Genomic DNA, 18,175 nt, shown 5'->3' with positions numbered 1-18,175 from the left:
TTGGACTGGGTGGATGTTTGCAAAGTATGATGAATGCTGAGCTGGACCCTGTTTAACTTAGATTGAAATTTAGTTGGATTTAAATGAGTTTCAAGTTATTTTAAGACAGTCTTGACTAAAATGTGAATCTCTCCTTTTTTTTTTACAACACCATCCCATTCATCACAAGAAAGGGACATGACAATCCTGCATGTTCATAGAAATCCAAGTGCAATGTAACCATCATGGATGATATGATGACTACAAACTACTCCACTCACTGCAGAAAACAATTTGCTCCACTAGACATTTTATCCCCTTCCTACAAAATTGTGTGAGGATTGTAGGGATTGTCACATAATTGGGTTATATCATGTTTACAACACTGGACCTGGTCACAGTTTGCATTTTACCATGATATTCTTGTATCTTGACACAATAAAGTCTAAATAGTAAGCCGTATAAAGTCACATGATTCTTGTGCTAGCATGCATAGAAATTAGCATGCATGTTTGACTACTTTATTCATTGTCTTCCAGTTATGCTGAAAATTAAAGAAGAAATGCAACACAAGAAACAAAACAATTGTTTGATTGCTGATTATAAGGTTATCACTGAATTTTAAAACATTATTGTGCTACATGACAGAAATTTCTAGTCAATGAAAGAAAGATTAGGGGCTCAGAAGGGCAGGGCTTGAATGCAGCTAGAGGCAGACACCAAATCAATCTTTCAACCCTCAGTTTCTCCGAAAAGACAGGTTCCTACTAAAGCATGCGTTTCATAATGGAGAACGAATGTCAATGATCTTCTCTTGTGTTTGACATGCGGAAATTTATCAGCTCAGCCAATAAATCCTATCAAAACTCTGGTTGATCATTAACTGGCCAGCTGGCAAGTTGGAACTTATGGTATTGGAAGGGTCAGTGCTGAGGACTTCTGTCTCCCATTATGTTCACAAAGGTTTGTGAACATCAGCTGAATTCAGAGAGGAATTTAAATGCTCCAGGTTCAGAGCAGGTGTTTGGTTTCTCCAATGAAAATCATGTTGGTGTGTGTACAGTATGTGCCTTCAAGTTAGTGGTCAAGCAGAATGAAGTGGTCTTAAATGTAAACAACTGAAAATGTATACTTGCAGTCATGTGTTCAGTGAATGTGCATGTATAGAAGTGGTGCATTTGAAATGCAATAGGAGAAATAGACACAAGATGGAAGACGCTTAACAGTATATTTTAAGGAATACATTGGCCTCTTGTCTTCATCTATGCTATCTTTATCAGTACAGATAGGTAGATACAGTTATGGATAAACCTTTCAGTGACTGACAAGAAGAACAGTGCAGAATAAAGATAAGGTTTATCATAGATTACTGATTTGTTTTACCTGAATAATGTACAAATAATGTATAATGTACAAATTACCTACGTTTTCGGTCTCCTGTATATGTATATGTACTAACTGTAAAACATGGGTGCAGCATCTAGGCCCTGTACTACAAAGTGAGTTCAACGTGCTTTGAGTACATTCACTTACCCTATAACTTTGGTAATTTAGATAAGTGGTCACACAAACGTGGTTATAAACTTGTTAACCCAGGGTTTCCCTGTACATTGACACGAAAGGGGTAGCGCTGATAGCATCTAACCAATGACCACTATTAATAAATAGGCATACTGGCAGTAGAGTGGCTGATTTCTCTAAGGAAGATAAAATGTTATCACTACAAAAATATGAAAAGGTTAAATAAACAACACAGAGTGAACACAACAAAGCTATTGCAGACAAAGCAGCATTGTGAGTGTGTGGGGGAATAAATGCACTGTACAGAAGTTTAGTATTAAGCCCCCTGTATGAAGTTGTGAGGGCTTCAAGTGCTTTGGTTAGTAAGACTGGAGAAGAACTACTGTATTAGTAAAGTTTAGCATATTTGAAGACAGGAATGAAAAACAACCAAAATGCCGAATGTGTTAGTTAAAAGACTTCTCTGTATAACAGCTTTGTCATTTTGCCTATTTTAGAATCATGTATTAATACTTAGCTTATAGGTCAATAGAATTGTTGTCAATTTGTTTTCAACCAGCAATAAATTTTAATTTGGAAATATTTAATACTGTTGCACATTAAGGAAACACAAAGACATCAAATGTAAAATACTTCAGAGACTTTTACTCTCCCAGGAATGGTGGCACTGGAGAACTGGTTAATCGGTTGGCAGTGATTTAATACCTGTTGATCTCTACGGTTAAATTCCACAGGGTAACCCTTAAGTTAGCTGGATAGCTGGATCCTGCTTCATAGTATCGGTCTGAAGAAAACTGAAAACCTACATTCTGTCTAGAGGCCAGCAGAGGGTGACCCCCTCTAGCTGGAAAACAAAGTTTATTTAATAGATGTTTGTGAGAATTTAAATCCAAGACTTTCTTTATCACCTTGGCAAATATTTTCCTCATGACCAACCTTTGCATTATAGCTCACTCCAGATTGATTTCCTGTCATCCAGGTGTCTGTAGATTCACATACATACTTACTTTCAGACAGTGGAAGAGTACTGATGATGCAGTCACCAGTATCATTCACCTGATTGTTAAGCACCTGGAAAATCCCAAGCACCATGTCTGTATTTTGTCAGTTGAGTTTAGCTCTACCTTTAACACAATGCAGCCATACTTAGCCAACCACAAGAACACAGATCACAAACTGTTCTTCACTGAGATAAATATTCTTGTCATTAATTTGGATTAATTTGGCTCCATCTATTACTGTTCTTATTGTCTTGGAGCAACTGTAACCACATCATTTCCTTAGGGATTAATAAAGTATTCTGATTCTGCCAGACCCATTATATATCCTCCATTATGACTATGAGCTCTTGTCATCTGGCAGATAATATAGAGTCCTACAATGCAGGCTAAATAAGTAAAAAAAACAAAACACCCTCATTTATTACCACATCAATCAAGCTTTTAAATAAAGGTAAAGGTTTTTAAAGGTAACTGTGCAGTATGGGCATTGTTGAGTGTTTTTTGTTCTAGGTTGTACTAATGTTGGACTACCATATTGTATCGTATCATACCTCAGTGTATGAGTATTTGGTCTTGGTCACTAATTTAATTTATTATTAAATATTTTATGTTCACTACATATATTTTGTCACATTTAGAGTAAAATAACAATAAAGTGACTCTCTCCATAGTGGCTACCCTATGACTAACTAATATGAGTGCACAGAGTTTTCACTTTTTCCACAGAGTTTCAACAAAAACAGGTCATGACCAAAATACTCAGCTAAAGACTTACAAACTGGAATCCAAAAACCAATCATGTTAGCCACAACTATCTTTTATACAGTTGTGGTTGGACGTTTACATACACTTGTCATGGGCGTGAATGTCATGGTAATTGTGGGCTTTTAGTGATTTCTTTGAACCATTTTTTCCATGGTGAAATGTAGGTGGCAAAAGTACAGAATTCTTTACTTTTACAGATACTTGTGTTAAAAAATATCTCTGGTAAAGCTAAAGTACTGATTGAGATTCAACTTTTTCTCTAAAAGCATTAAAAGCATAAAAAGAATGTCAAATCAAATCAAATCACTGTACACTGGTACAGCACATGCGAGTGAAATTCTTGTGTGCGAGCTTCGCAAGCAACAGAGGTGTGCAAAATACAATAACATAAGAACAAAGCAAAATATAAGAATGGGAATCTGAGAATTATAAGAATAAATATATGTACAAATGTAAGAATGTATGCCCATTACTGAATATGTATACGAAATATGTATATATACATGTGTGTGTGTGTGTGTGTGTGTGTGTGTGTGTGTGTGTGTGTGTGTGTGTGTGTGTGTGTGTATATATATATATAATAAAATAAAATATACAATATACAGAGGTTAGCAGTTGGACATTGTGCAAAAGAAATGGCACTGTATGTACATTATGGAGTGCATAATGAGGTGAGGTGTCTATAAAGTGTTCAGCAGTCTGATGGCCTGATGGAAGAAGCTGTCTCTCAGTTTGCTGGTTCGGGACCGGATACTGCAGAACCTCCTTCCTGATGGAAGTAGTCTGAACAGTTTATGGCTGGAGTGACTGGAGCATTTGATGAGGCACCGCTTCCTGTAGATGTCCTGGAGGGAGGGAAGCTCACCTCCAATTATCCTTTTGGCACACCGCACCACTCTCTGGAGAGCTTTGCCGTGTTTGGCAGTACTCATTGGATTGACCAGTACTCAGCACACTCAGCACAAGTCCAAGCAACACAGAGAAAATCTAAGGATTTTCTCCAGCTGTAGGATTATAAAAGTTGAGAAGGAAGTTCAGATTCCAAGATCATCAGTGCAAACAAGTCAATTGTCAAGCTATTTTGATGTATCACCCCTTTAACAAGGTCTGAAGGAAGACCCAAGTTGTTACCCTCAAATTAGAAGAATTTGGTTGTAATATTCAGGAAGCTACCAACACTTGGGATACCAAGGCCCAAGCCTCCCATTAACTGAAAAATGCTGGAACACAAACATCACTGTGCACATTGAAACTAGTTTTATATTACCACGCAGTGTAAAGGTGGTAACCAAGAAAGAAGCCCCCGCTCCAAAATCAACACCTTTGCAGCTGCCCATGTGGAAGAGCCTTATGCCTTCTGGAGAAAAGTATCTGAGACAAAGATTGAGCCACTTGAGCCTAAACTAACCCAGAAACAGATTCAGCATAATAATATCTGCATAATACATGCAGGTATTAAAGACATGCATGTCTTTAACAACTTTAAAAAATATATATTTTGCATGTTTTATCAATGCCAACTTTTCAAAAGTGTTTTACAAAGCCATTATTTTATTATTAATTTTACTGTTGACAGCAAAACAAGTATTGAATAAAGTTAAATAAGTGAACAATTTCTGATTTAATAATGGTGTCTGTCCTAAAGTGTTAACTGTAAGTAATGACAGCACCTTTTCCTTATTTTATTTTCACACCATTTGAAGTTGTTAACTCACCTGAAAATGGGCAATACTATATCACGTGATATTTAGAGTTTGAGTGAGGTGGACAATATTAAGGTGGCTTAAGGTGAGTAAAACATACACACATTCACTACAAGTCAGTGTCCGAATAACAGATTCAATTAAATTCTGTCTAGTTTGATTTTTCCTTATATAGAGCCAAATCACAACACCTGTCACCTCAAGGTGCTTTATATTGTAAGGTTAAGACTCGACAATAAATTACAGATACAGTCTATGGTCTGGATTTTCAACTGTGTGCTCAGCAGTCTTTTATCCTGTTGGGTCCTTTTTGTATTAGTCATAGAAAGTCAAAAACTAGCTCACCCGGCAACTTCCTTCAGCATGTCATTTAATTTTCAGAAAGCAGGATGTTTTGTAGGTCCAAACACTTCCTGTTGTGGTGTTTTCAGAGGATGTCTCCTCATGCATTATGTCAATGGATGCCATTTGAGGTGAGTGCTTTGTTCTTCCCGGCACACTTACTTCTTTGACATCTCAGGAGAGAGCAAGAGAAGATTAAAACAAAGGAAGACAGCATGCTCAGTCAAGGGAAGAGGACAGAAGACCATGAGAAGTTGTCTACCTTATAGCTCGATCTGTTTACATTAGACTTTTAACTTTTAAACTTTTAATAGCATTTGAATTTTTCATTAGATTTGAAGTGAATCTGCACATGTCAATGCTGAAGGCTACTCAGCAGCTATGTGTCAGCAAGAATTTCTTCCTGATTCTAAGGGGTCAAACACGCATTTTGTTACAGCAGTGCCGTCTGTTAATTCCAAACATTAAAATCTACGTGTGTGCAAATAGACAAAAAATTTCAGGCTGCTGCTTGTTTCTCTTCTGAACGTAACCTTTGGTTGGGTTATCTGTTAATAGAATATCAGTTCAGATTGTTCTACTTGCACTAAGTCTGTGGGTGTATATGAGTGGTTCAGGACCATGGACAGAGGCTCAGACAGTTGCGCAGCCTGTTATTGAATGTTCTGCTGTTGGAGACTCCCTCCTCCGCTTATTACCATCACTAATGTCATTGTTGGTGATTACTATAGCAATAAAAAATACAGAAGATGATCCTGCACACACAGAAAACAAGCTCTGAGGACTGAGGTAAAACAACTTGTAGTACAGTTTTTTCATCTCATAAATTAGGATACATATGTGATCATTTAGAACTTTTTTCTTTCTGACACTGATGTCATTTGCTGGTTTTATGCTTAGTATGTAACAGAGAAAGTGCAGACGAAATTATAGTAACTTTTCTGAACCCTTGTCTTTACCCAGATTTTTGGCAAGCATTAACCAGTGCCAAAGTTTGTGCCCTAAACTGGTTTAATTTGTTTTTATTCGTTGAGTCCACTGGCTAACTAAAAATAAAGACATAAAAAAATGAAAATGATTCTCAAAATTGAACAAAATGATGATTTCGCAGTTTGGAACAGGAAAAAGAAGAAAAAAGGGATGTGGAACCAGATGTTATCAGCAGCTGTAAAATGTCGTTGTCTCACATGTTGAAACACTGAATGGTGCATGTTATCTTTAGATACATCACTTGCAACAGTGGGCCACTGAGTTCGCAGCTAAGGAGAAGTGAAAACACATTCAAGTGGTCACTTAGTGGTTACACAATAGTTTGTGCAAGACCATAGCTTTGCAGATTTCACAGTTAAAAAGTGAAGTTGCAAAAATAGGATAAAAACTGTCATGTCTCACAGTTTACTCGTGGATTGAGTAAATTGTGATGATATTTGGTTCTATAACTTATGTATCTACAAATGCACATTTTACATAAATGTTTACAGAGTTGTGTAAAAACTAAAAAGAGAGAGAGAGAGAGAGAGAGACAGACGTTTTCACAGGACTCGAGTCCAAGAGCTTAACAAAAATTACATATACCATTCCTGCTCATGGGAATTAAAAAAGGAAGCAAAAGCCAATTAATGATAATCAAATGTATTTGATTAACTGATAATTAGTAAGTGTTAGACCTCAGTTAAAGCAGATGTTTTGACAGTTTATCGGTCTGAAGAATTCAGGTATCTGTTAAGGCAGTGCCAGAGCCTCCCCAGGTGTGGACTTCAAGCTAATTCAACCTAAAATCAAACCAAACCAAGCAATTCTCACAGTAACAGCAAAAAATCTAGGAGCGAGATGTAGCTCCTAGATTTTTTGCTGTTACTGTGAGAATTTAAAGGCCTCAGTTAATATGTTAAATGTTAAATTCTTGACAGTACAATTAGAAAAAGACTGAACAACTTGTTAGCTTGTTTGAAGGGATTACGAATAGAAAGTCTGTTCTCTCCAAATGAACGTGGCAGTGTGGTTTAGTTTTGCAAAGTTATGTCTGAACAAATCACAAGACTTGTGGAATTAGGTCCTATGGAAGGAATGAGGTAGGATACTGTCAAGCATGGCATAGGGGTGATGATTTACGGCTATTGTGCTGCCACAGGACCTGGGCACCTTGAAGCCATTGAGTTGACCATAGACACCAAGATATTCTAGAGACACATGTGATCTGCCTGAGAGCTAAAGCTTGGACCAAATCGATTCAATGATCCTAAGTGCAGCTGGAAACCTACAAGACGATGGCCAAAAAAAAGGAAAGGAATCAAAGTTTTGCACCTGGCTGAGGCATAGTGGTCGGCCCTTAAGAGCTGTTCATAAACGAGTATTTTAAAAACAGTTATTACAAGTTATTGCTGCTGTAGGTACACGGTACTGAATCATGGCATGTACTTAATGTTTCACAGGACTGCATCGTTCCCAGTGAAAACTCTCTTTTTAACATGACTGTATTGTATATCCCACTATGCTGTGAGAAAATTTGCTTGACACATTTGATGTAGGTTACCTAATGAGTTTTCTTTTAGCCCTACAATTTATTAGTTAATTTACTATCTGACAGTGTAAGATTTAGAGAGGCTCCAACCAGACCGGTTTTCACTTGAAACAGTGTGATGTGGATTACAGTCTTTCCTTTTTTGTTATGCTCTCTGTTTTTCTTTCCTCCCTTTTTCCGAGTCTGACTCTAATCGCTCTCATTTATCTAATCTGTTGTTTCAGCTTTCATTTTATTCCCTGTCATCCCACAGGCCTTTAAAGGAACCCAGCTAAAGAAAACAGGTATTGCAGCAGAGCTCCACTGAGGACTCGTATGTGACTGTGGACAACACATTCCACACCTGCAAAATAACCTGAAACGCTTCATCTTCCAGAGCCCTTGAACAACAGTCTTGTCTCATTCAACTCATCCATTTTACTCTCTTCATCCATCCCATTCTCTTTTCTTCCACAGCACAACTCTCTGTTCATGGGTAGTCAGTGCCAGAGCCCCTGCTCATTACAGCTCCACATCTGCACTCAATAACAAGCCACACTCTGCATGAATAACAGCAGTGTTGCAGATATGAGTGAAATGTCAGTGGAAGACTTTATTACTCATGGGCGGAGAACTGCACGAGTGTGTGTGTGTGTCTGGCAGCCTTTCTTCAGGGCCACACTGCTATAGCGCAAAGGCCGGGGGAACCTAGCTTAACCTCTGCCCTAATTCTTCCCCCTGTGTGACCCTGCCCCTTGCCCCTGCCTGAGTCTCCTTTTACCTCCTTTGCTCCCTCACATTCTGGCAGAGATGGATGAGAAGGAGGCCGACAAGAGATCACACGCATTCTGCACCACTCCTCAGTGAAAACAAAGCGTGTGGCATTTAAGGAAGACTGGGGGACCAGAGCTTTAATTTGACAGGCTGACAGCCCACAGCGGCCTCAGACAGAATGAGGGAACAGCTGAGAAACACAGTGCTACCACACACAGAGGGGAAAGATAAAGGGGAGGGGGGGGTAAATGACCTGAGATAGAGACATTCCCCTGCATTCCTTCGGTTGTCTGAAAGGGGCTGTAAATATTTGTCAACAGACACACAACATGCATTTACCTTTCCCTGCTGTTTCTGCTGAATGAGCCACATAACAGAGATGCCTGTCTGAGCATCATGACCTGCAGTGGCTGAGGTGGCAGCCTGACTGCCTTTATCGAAGTGTTTGGTTTCCCCAGAACAACCTCCATCTGCTTGTTTGGCCTTGAAGTAAAGAAGTAAAACATGGCCTTTCACTTTTACAACATGAAATTGTGGGAATAATGGGATGGAGGCGGAGAAGGATGTGGAGTAGTGACCCGCCTGTCAGGACGTCTAAACAAAGAGGGAGTGGAGAGTCAATCAGACAGACCTGATAAGCCTGGTCCAGACCTCTGTTAGCCACTGTTTACTCTGCAGACATACCACTGACCTACAGTCACTTCCTTCCAAGTTGGTCTCAGAGATGGAGAAGCATGAAGGAGAGCAGGGATGTAGAAAGAAATGAGGTTGGATAAACTGAAGAAAATTAAAGAAGGAAAAATATCCAATTTGTTGGCTACTACTACGACTTAGAAATTTGCTTTTTGTGATATCAAGGACATAATTAAGACTAAGAATGGCTTTTGATTTACTACATGAAATGAATCTAGAAAAGAAAAATGAAAAAAGAAACAAATTGAGAGGTCAAAACAGGCATCAGCTGTTGTTTTCACTCTCGGGATCTGGAAAGATGACGTAATTTAGAGAGAATGGTTGTGGTTGCCTGTACAGAGAGAGGTTTACTGGCCCCAGGCTGGCTGTCTAGCAGGCACTCGAATCTCTGTGCATACAAGGGGAAACTCTTTAAAAAACTCATGCTTGGCGCACCTCATAAATTAGGATAAATACCTATGAAAACATTCATAATAGAGAGAAATCTGTGAATTTATTTTATGTCACTTTGAGAAAGAACCTGGCAACCTCTTGATTTTATCAGCTTTCCTAATAATTATTTCAGGGGTAGTCCCAGGGGAACGTTCCTTTACTCTGCTCTCCCATGTTTTGGATCACAACACCACCAAGTGAGTCTTCCCATTCTGTTCAAACATTTATCAATATCAAAGTCATCTCACTTAAAAGGTTTTTCCTTATATATATTTTGTTCTGTCATCGTGGGGCTCCTCTCATCTCTGATAACATATTATCTATGGGCTTAAGATGTTGACAGGAAACAAATTCCCAGGGATGACAACAGCTTGGAATGTGCTGCAAGGAGGTTGTCTCCCACACTCCCCCAGAAAACCCACCCCATCCTTTCCCTCTGCACTCCCCCATCCCCATTCCCTCTGAAGGATGTTTTTGTTGGATAATTGATGCAAAGGTGCTATTGATAAGAAAGAAAGAAACATCAAACCACCTCACAGAAAAGAAGGCAGGTTGGGAGGGGGTGTGCAGATGAATCAAATGTCTTGAGAATGCCGCCAAAGGGAGGATTAATCAGTCCCCCCCCCCCCCCCATTTCTGTTCTCACATTTTCTGTTTTCCTTCTCTACAACCCCTCCTCCATCATCCTTCCATGTGTGTGCTGCTGTGTGTATGCACAAATATGTGTGTCTACACGTGGCCCATCAAGACCTCGTAAAATTTCGGGAAATGAGCACAAAGTCCGAAATCCAAATATTTCTCTAGCACAGATCATATTACGTTAGCACAGTTTTGAAATCTTGTGTTTATGACATTAATGGTTACCTCATAGTTAAGATTAATTTAAGATGGGTCAAAAGTTTGTTTAGGAGTTAAGAGACCATTCGTTAAATGTTTCACTGCATACCTTTTGTCTGTTTCTACTCTGAAAGGTCACATCAGAATAGGTTGGAGATATTTTTCATGTGCGGTTTGTGTCCTGATGAAAGAGACGAAGAAAGGGGAAGGTCACTCATTTTAAATAGCCGCATTTTCAGACTGTTCCACCTGGATTTTACGAGGCCCATGGCTGGACAGACTTTGGCCTCTTTTCAGCAGACTGATGTCATGGGTCAAATTCCAGTGAAGAAGTAGGCCAGGGCCCCGTATGATAGCAGATTGCTGACTAATCATAGAGAACAAATCGATGAAGAGACAATGCTCAAACTCAAAGGAGCTTTGTATTGACAGCGGCTCACAGAGTGCTTCAGTGCTACTGGGGCCTCAGCAACGGATGATCCCCTTGATGCTGTTTGAATTAAGCTAAAAGTGGCTTTATCAACAATTATCATCGTTTGTTTGTGTCTTTTATCTGTTACTTGTCTTTCAGAATCATTTGCTGAGTTTAATAGCAGGTAGCAGCAGAGCGTAGCCAGTTTAGATTCTGTTTGTTGTTCTACTACTGAGCCGATCTCTCACTGTGGCCTCTTAGAAAGTGGAGATGCCTTTCCATTGTAAGAGGGGGGGAAAACAACAACAAAAGGAAGGGGGTAGGGTAGCATGTGTGTGTTATGTGCGAGGCAACTGTGTGTTGGAGATGTCTTGTGTAAAGCTGAATTTGCCCAGAGGGGGGGTTTGGGCTCGCCTGTTCTCAGGGCTGGGCATGTTCCTCGAATGCCGACCCTGGAATTCCACACCCCGAGGTTGGGACTTTTATTTGCAATTCCACCTTAAACAATTCCCCAAAACACACACAAACACATGTCCTTGATATTCTGCTGGCCAGGGGAGGGAAATAGCTTTTGCAACCAAGTATTTACTCATATGCTAAGGGTGTTTTTAAAGAATTTGCTGCGAGCAACAAATTCTCTACCAATCATACACATTGATACAGCACTATCAGATAAACCGGCACATGTTCTTTCATGCAAATATTTGCATAAAAGACCCCAGCGGCAAAGGTCACTTTGGAGAGAAAGAATGTTAAGAATGTGGATTTGTTTTGTAATCCATTGACAGCAGACTTCACACTGAGGCTCTCTGTTAACTCTAAAATCAGAAGCAAATGAACATGCTTAGGTAACTTTGGTACAGATTTGCCCACAATTCAATTCAATTCAATTCAATCCAATTCAATTCAATTCAATTCAATTCAATTCAATTCCAACAACAGTCACCTCAGGGTGCTTTATATTAAAGATAAAGATCCTACAATAAGACAGAGAAAACCCGATAAAACAGACAACTCCTTTTAAGCAAGCGTTGGCAACATTGGGATGGAAAAACTCTCTTTTAACAGGAAGACACCTCCGGCTCAGGGACCCAGGCTCAGGGAGGGTCAGCCATCCACCACGACCAGCTGGTGGTTGAGACCGGACAAAAAACACACTGTGGAAGAGAGTCCGAGATTAATAATAACTAATGATTGAATGCAGAGTGATGTATAAACTCAGAGAGTGAAAAAAAGGTAAGTAGAGATGAAGCAATGGATCATGGCAGAGAAATATGCTTGATCTTTCTAGTCTCTGTCAGTACTCTCACTGCAGCATTTTGGATCAACTTTTGAGGGAGTTTTTTGGACAGACCTATAATAATAAATTGCAATAGTCCAGCCAAGAAGTAATAAATGCATAAACTAGTTTTTCAGCATCACACAGAGTGAGGATGTTTCTAATTTTAGAGATATTGCACAAATGCAAAAAAGCAGTCTGACATATTTGTTAAATATATACAAATGTTAAAGAATTAGATTTGAATGGCTTAAGTTGCTGCACCTTGTTACAATTTTATTTGCATTTTTGTTCTTGCAAATGTATGTTTGTATGTTTAATGCCATTCCTGCATGAATGGCATTAAAGACAAACTTCAGCCTGCAATAAGTATTTATCTGTATTGTCATATTAAACATTGGTCCAGAAAAGAAACCGAAATTCAATTTTGTTTTAATTATATTGCCAATACGACTGTAACACGAAACCTAAAGCGTCAAACTTAAACATTTCTCCACAGCACTTAAGACTGGCCTTTCCACCTGCTTAGCAAGACATAATTCATCACTGATTACTTGGTTGCTGCTGCGCTACATTGTGCACTATATTTCTTAAGTGTTAACACCATGAGTCACTGTAAGATGAGTCGCTCTTGTAAATGTCAGCCACTGTCAGATGTACTGCTGTCTGAGTCTGACTTTTAGGGAACTGCTGTTGAAGTGAAACTCCCAGTAATCTGTGCTGTGGGTCATCCAGCTCAGCATGCCCATACGAGGACAGCACAAAGTATATTGGTGCCACTAATGCCAACATAATGGCTTCTGCAGCCAGGTCCAAACATTAACTGATAATTTGGCTTTGAAGCAGTTAAAACAGTATTAGTTGCAGACATACCACTCCGCTACAGTTTGTCTCGGCATAGATTATGGAAAAAAATGTTTTTGTGTATTATATTTCTTGAAAAATCTTTTGTTTATTTGTTTGTCTCTTTATTAAACTACTTAACACTGACTTAGGAATCATTCAAGTGTAAAAACACACCTAATTCAAGAACTGAACCAGTGCTGTATCTAAACCTAACAAAAATAACCAATGTGTACACAAACAAGGCGATTCACAAAGACCTATTAGTCTAAAGCTGTCATATCATAGTTTGGTTTGTTAGTGGAGGACTAAAGAAGAGGTTGCAGGCCTAAAAAATTGTCAAAGGCTAATCAGAAATGGTCTCAGTGGTATGGTGGCTGTCAAGATGCCATTGATAAGGAAGGGAAACAGGGAGAAAAGGTATGTCTGGACTCTGGAGTAGTTTGGTAACAGCTGGGAGGAGGCTCTGTCATGGTTTGGGGCTGCATTTCAACCAGTGGTGGGAATCTTGTCAGAATACTGGAACACAGAAGAGGAACATCAGCTTTTGATTCATCTTGCAGTACATCTTGCCGTTTACTTGAAATTCTTATAAATTTGTTAAAAATACAAAAAATTTCAATGCTACAAGATTATGAACTGTGCCTGGTTTCCTCCGTGATGGTTATAATTCAGGCCAAAGAGTTCAGTTTGGCCTGAATTTAGTTTCTCATGGTCTGAGAGTACGTTTTGGCAAACTCCAGGCAGGCTGTCATGTATGTTTTGCAGAGGAATGGCTTCCGTCTGGACACTCTATCATACAGTCATGACTGGTTTAGTGCTGCAGAAATGGTAAAAATCCTTTTGAAAGGTTTTCCTGTCTCCACAGAGCAATGCTGGAGCTCTGTCAGTGTGACCATTGGGTCACGTCCCTGAGTGAGGCCCTGCTACTCTGACCACTCAGATCGGCCTGGTAGAAGAGTCCTGCTGGTTTGAAACTTTTTTCACATTGTCATTTTGGTGTATTGTATATAGAACGTTGAGGTGAAAGGTGAATTTACTCCATTTTGGAATAAGGCTGTAACGTGACAATATGTGGAACAAGTAAAGCACTGTCAATACTTTTTAAGATGCACTGCATATACAGAGATTTAAGGAAGATATTTAGAATAAGAAGATAAATTAACCATGCATGTCTATGCCATACATGAGTGAAACGAAAAAGCATCACAGGCCTGGCAAGTTCTGAAATGTTGACAGACAAACCTCAAAAGCTGAGCTGGGAACATTTTCCATACCCCCTATTGTTTCCCAAGAATTTGTGTTTAAGCAAACAAACTCTGACAGAAAGACATAGGCTACACACAAATACACACACATGCTGTAGCCTAATGAACAATGCAGTACAGCAAGCATTACGCATACCTCATTCATTTCCTTGTACTGTTTTCACTTGTTACACACGTACAGCTGAAGACACAGCACACCCTCACAGACACACATGCACGTGTGCATCCTCTCAGACACTATCTATCAAACACACATCACACACAGTCTCACAATCACACAGACGCGCTCAAAGTTATGCTCAGTCCCATTTTTTTTTGTTTGTGACACTGCGTTAGCGGGAAGCCCGGCTGTGATCTAACCCCACCATGTTTTTCTCCCCTGTTGTGCCTGGCACCTGTTGTGCGCTTGACATGCACACACTCACACACAGACCACTCACACGAGTCCCATACGCTTCTTCTGTCGTGTGCTATTAATAAATGGAAGAAATCTAAATTCTTCCCATTCCTGTCCAAAGACAAATGCTAGAAATATTGAACATGTCCTTCGTAATTTCTGTCAAGTTCTTGGGTTATATTTTTCCGTACTTTGGCATAAAATTTGTACTACCAAAAAAACCTTTTACTGTATCTTTTATTTCTTATTTATAAATAGAATGGGTAGGAAAAGGCTTAAATAAGCAGGCAAACAAGGAACATCACAAAAAATGACCTCCAGGTGTTATTTTTCATGATATCAGCCTCAGAGCTCGACTTTATTCACAAGTTGTTAGACACAGTATGTGTTTAAACAAAAGTGTTATTGCTTTAATCTCTGTTTTTCTGCGCTTGTTGTCTTTTATCTCTGCCACACACATAAAAAAAAAAGCAAACTGATGCAACATGGCAACCAAGTTAAGCCCTCAAACATATCATCCCTTATTAACAGACTGCTGGAAAGCCCTGGGCCCCCTGGACCGTCCCCTTGGGGTACACAGATGAGCAGGTGATACTGCTGGAATGTGGTTCAGCACAGGTGGAGAGGAGCTTTGAACGGGAAAAGGAATCGTAGCCTGTCCCCTGCACTGCAAAGCTTCCCTGAAAAACGTCTGTTGGCAAAACTCCGACAACAGCTCTGTATCCTGCGTTATGTTTTGCTTGGCCGCTGTGATTATTTTCATAGGAAGAACATCTTTATTGATAAAACTTTGTCTGTTGTCCAGGGCTGTTTTGCTCACTTTCTTGTTTGGTTTGCCAGTCTGTGGGGAGAACTCTGTCTCCCTTCTGACTTGTAAGGGATACATAATAGTAAGAGTGATATTTTTGTTTTCCATGAAAATAATGCTTGTTTTCAAAGAGACATTTACTAGAAAGAAAGAAAAAAAAAGAAAAGAATGAAATACCACAGGATGTTTACAGAGCTGGTTCTGTAATCATGACTTGGGACACATTTTGAAGATATTCATTTGCTCCTGGTTTTTTTTGTTTTTTTTTTTGCTTTTGTTTTTGTTTTTTTGCTCTTTTTAATTAGATGAAGTAGACATTTCTGCCGGAACTCAAGACTACTGAAAAGTTGAAAAGTGTTACTGTGTATTTTAGTATTGTGTCGTTTTATCAGCTTAAGTAAAGATTAAGTAAAAAAGCAGAATCAAGAAATCTAATTTTCAGAAATAATCTACTCTCCCTCCAACCCCTCTGCTCCACTCTCACTCTCTGACTTTCAATGCAATCATAGAGCAGCTGTCTGAGCAGTTATGTGTGTTAATTGAGTCCAGAGTTGGACTACAGGTACAATTTGTCATACACAGATATTTAGAGTTAGCTCTCAGCATCTGAAAACTATGCAGCCTTCATTGGTTATTGAAGTACACAGGTGGTCAACCTATAGGGCTAACACACTGCTGGGAGAGAAAGTTGCCTGAAACAATTAGTATAATCTTTCATTTTAATGGAGGTCAAATAAAGACGTAGTTATTTGCAGTGATGACCTGGCAGTAAATACTGCCAGGCAGCAGTTGATTCACCAAGCACACATGGGACAAACAGAAGGCTTGTAAGCAGCAGTTTGTCTGGAGAAACATCTCACTGTTCAACCTAGCTTCAGACAGCAAGCTAACTCTCGCTTTAATGATAATAATAAGGCTAACTTGGTATAGCCTCTCTCCCTCTGAGCCCACAATTACTAGCCTGACACACTGTGTACGCACAGTCTGTCTGGGGTGCAAGCCACTGGATAATTCTTGGTTGCCTGTCGCAGCCACTTCTCACAAACACACTTAACATACAAATACCAGCAAAAAATACATGGTTATAAACACACACTAAACATGAACGCACATGCACAGACATGCATTTAGGATCATGCACATATCACAATATGAAATTAGCCAACATGTAGAGGGAGACAAATGTGGATTTGCAGCTAATTTTCCTGCCCAAAACGTCTAGTTAAGGTGAAACCACTGCTGTAAGGTACGTCATTTCTTAGGATCTTTCAATAACCCAGAGGGGAGTAAGTGTTCAGTGAGAAGAGGAAATTACTAAAAAAACTTTTGAGTTAATTCAATTCAGTTCAATTCAATTTTATTTATATAGCGCCAAATCACAACAAAAGTCGCCTCAAGGCGCTTCATAGATACAGAGAAAAACCCAACAATCATATGAATGACTGAATGTAGTGTGAAGCGCTTTGGGGTCCTTAGGGACTAGAAAAGCGCTATACAAATGCAGGCCATTTACCATTTACCATATGACCCCCTATGAGCAAGCACTTTGGCGACAGTGGGAAGGAAAAACTCCCTTTTAACAGGAAGAAACCTCCGGCAGAACCAGGCTCAGGGAGGGGCGGCCATCTGCTGCGACCGGTTGGGGTGAGAGAAGGAAGACAGGATAAAAGACATGCTGTGGAAGAGAGACAGAGATTAACAACAGATATGATTCAATGCAGAGAGGTCTGTTAATACATAGTGAGTGAGAAAGGTGACTGGAAAGGAAAAACTCAATGCATCATGGGAATCCCCCGGCAGCCTATGTCTATTGCAGCATAACTAAGGGAGGATTCAGGGTCACCTGGTCCAGCTCTAACTATATGCTTTAGCAAAAAGGAAAGTTTTAAGCCTAATCTTAAAAGTAGAGATAGTGTCTGTCTCCAGAATCCAAACTGGAAGCTGGTTCCACAGAAGAGGGGCCTGAAAACTGAAGGCTCTCCCTCCCATTTTACTTTTAAATACTCTAGGAACAACAAGTAGGCCTGCAGAGCGAGAGCGAAGTGCTCTAATAGGGTGATATGGTACTACAAGGTCATTAAGATAAGATGGGGCCTGATTATTTAAGACCTTGTATGTGAGGAGCAGGATTTTGAATTCAATTCTGGATTTAACAGGAAGCCAATGAAGGGAAGCCAAAACAGGAGAAATATGCTCTCTCTTTCTAGTCCCTGTCAGGACTCTTGCTGCAGCATTTTGGATTAGCTGAAGGCTTTTCAGTGAGTTTTTTGGACAGTTTTTTAATGACAGTAGCTTTGTGTTTCTATCACCTACTCTCTGGTATTGTGCTGGTGACACCCTGTTGAGTACACAAGCAGCTGATTTTTGACATATGGTGAAAATCTGCATATCACTGACTTGTCACTTTGCAATGTAAACGTGTAAAACATATCAAAAATGATTTGATTGACTTTTTTGTAAAATTGTGATCATAGTTTTGGCTGGTTGGACTGATTAGAGCTGCAGAAGTGAACAATCTAGAAAGGGCAACAACAAAAAAAATGCTCCCCCATCCAACCTTAAACCCCTCAAACCAGGCAATCAAAGCCATATGCATGCACTTCATATGTACACACAACACA

Source organism: Maylandia zebra, linkage group LG7 (assembly GCF_041146795.1).
Source record: "Maylandia zebra isolate NMK-2024a linkage group LG7, Mzebra_GT3a, whole genome shotgun sequence".
NCBI classification, from domain to species: Eukaryota; Metazoa; Chordata; class Actinopteri; order Cichliformes; family Cichlidae; genus Maylandia; species Maylandia zebra.
Note: the sequence above shows the minus strand (reverse complement) of the source record.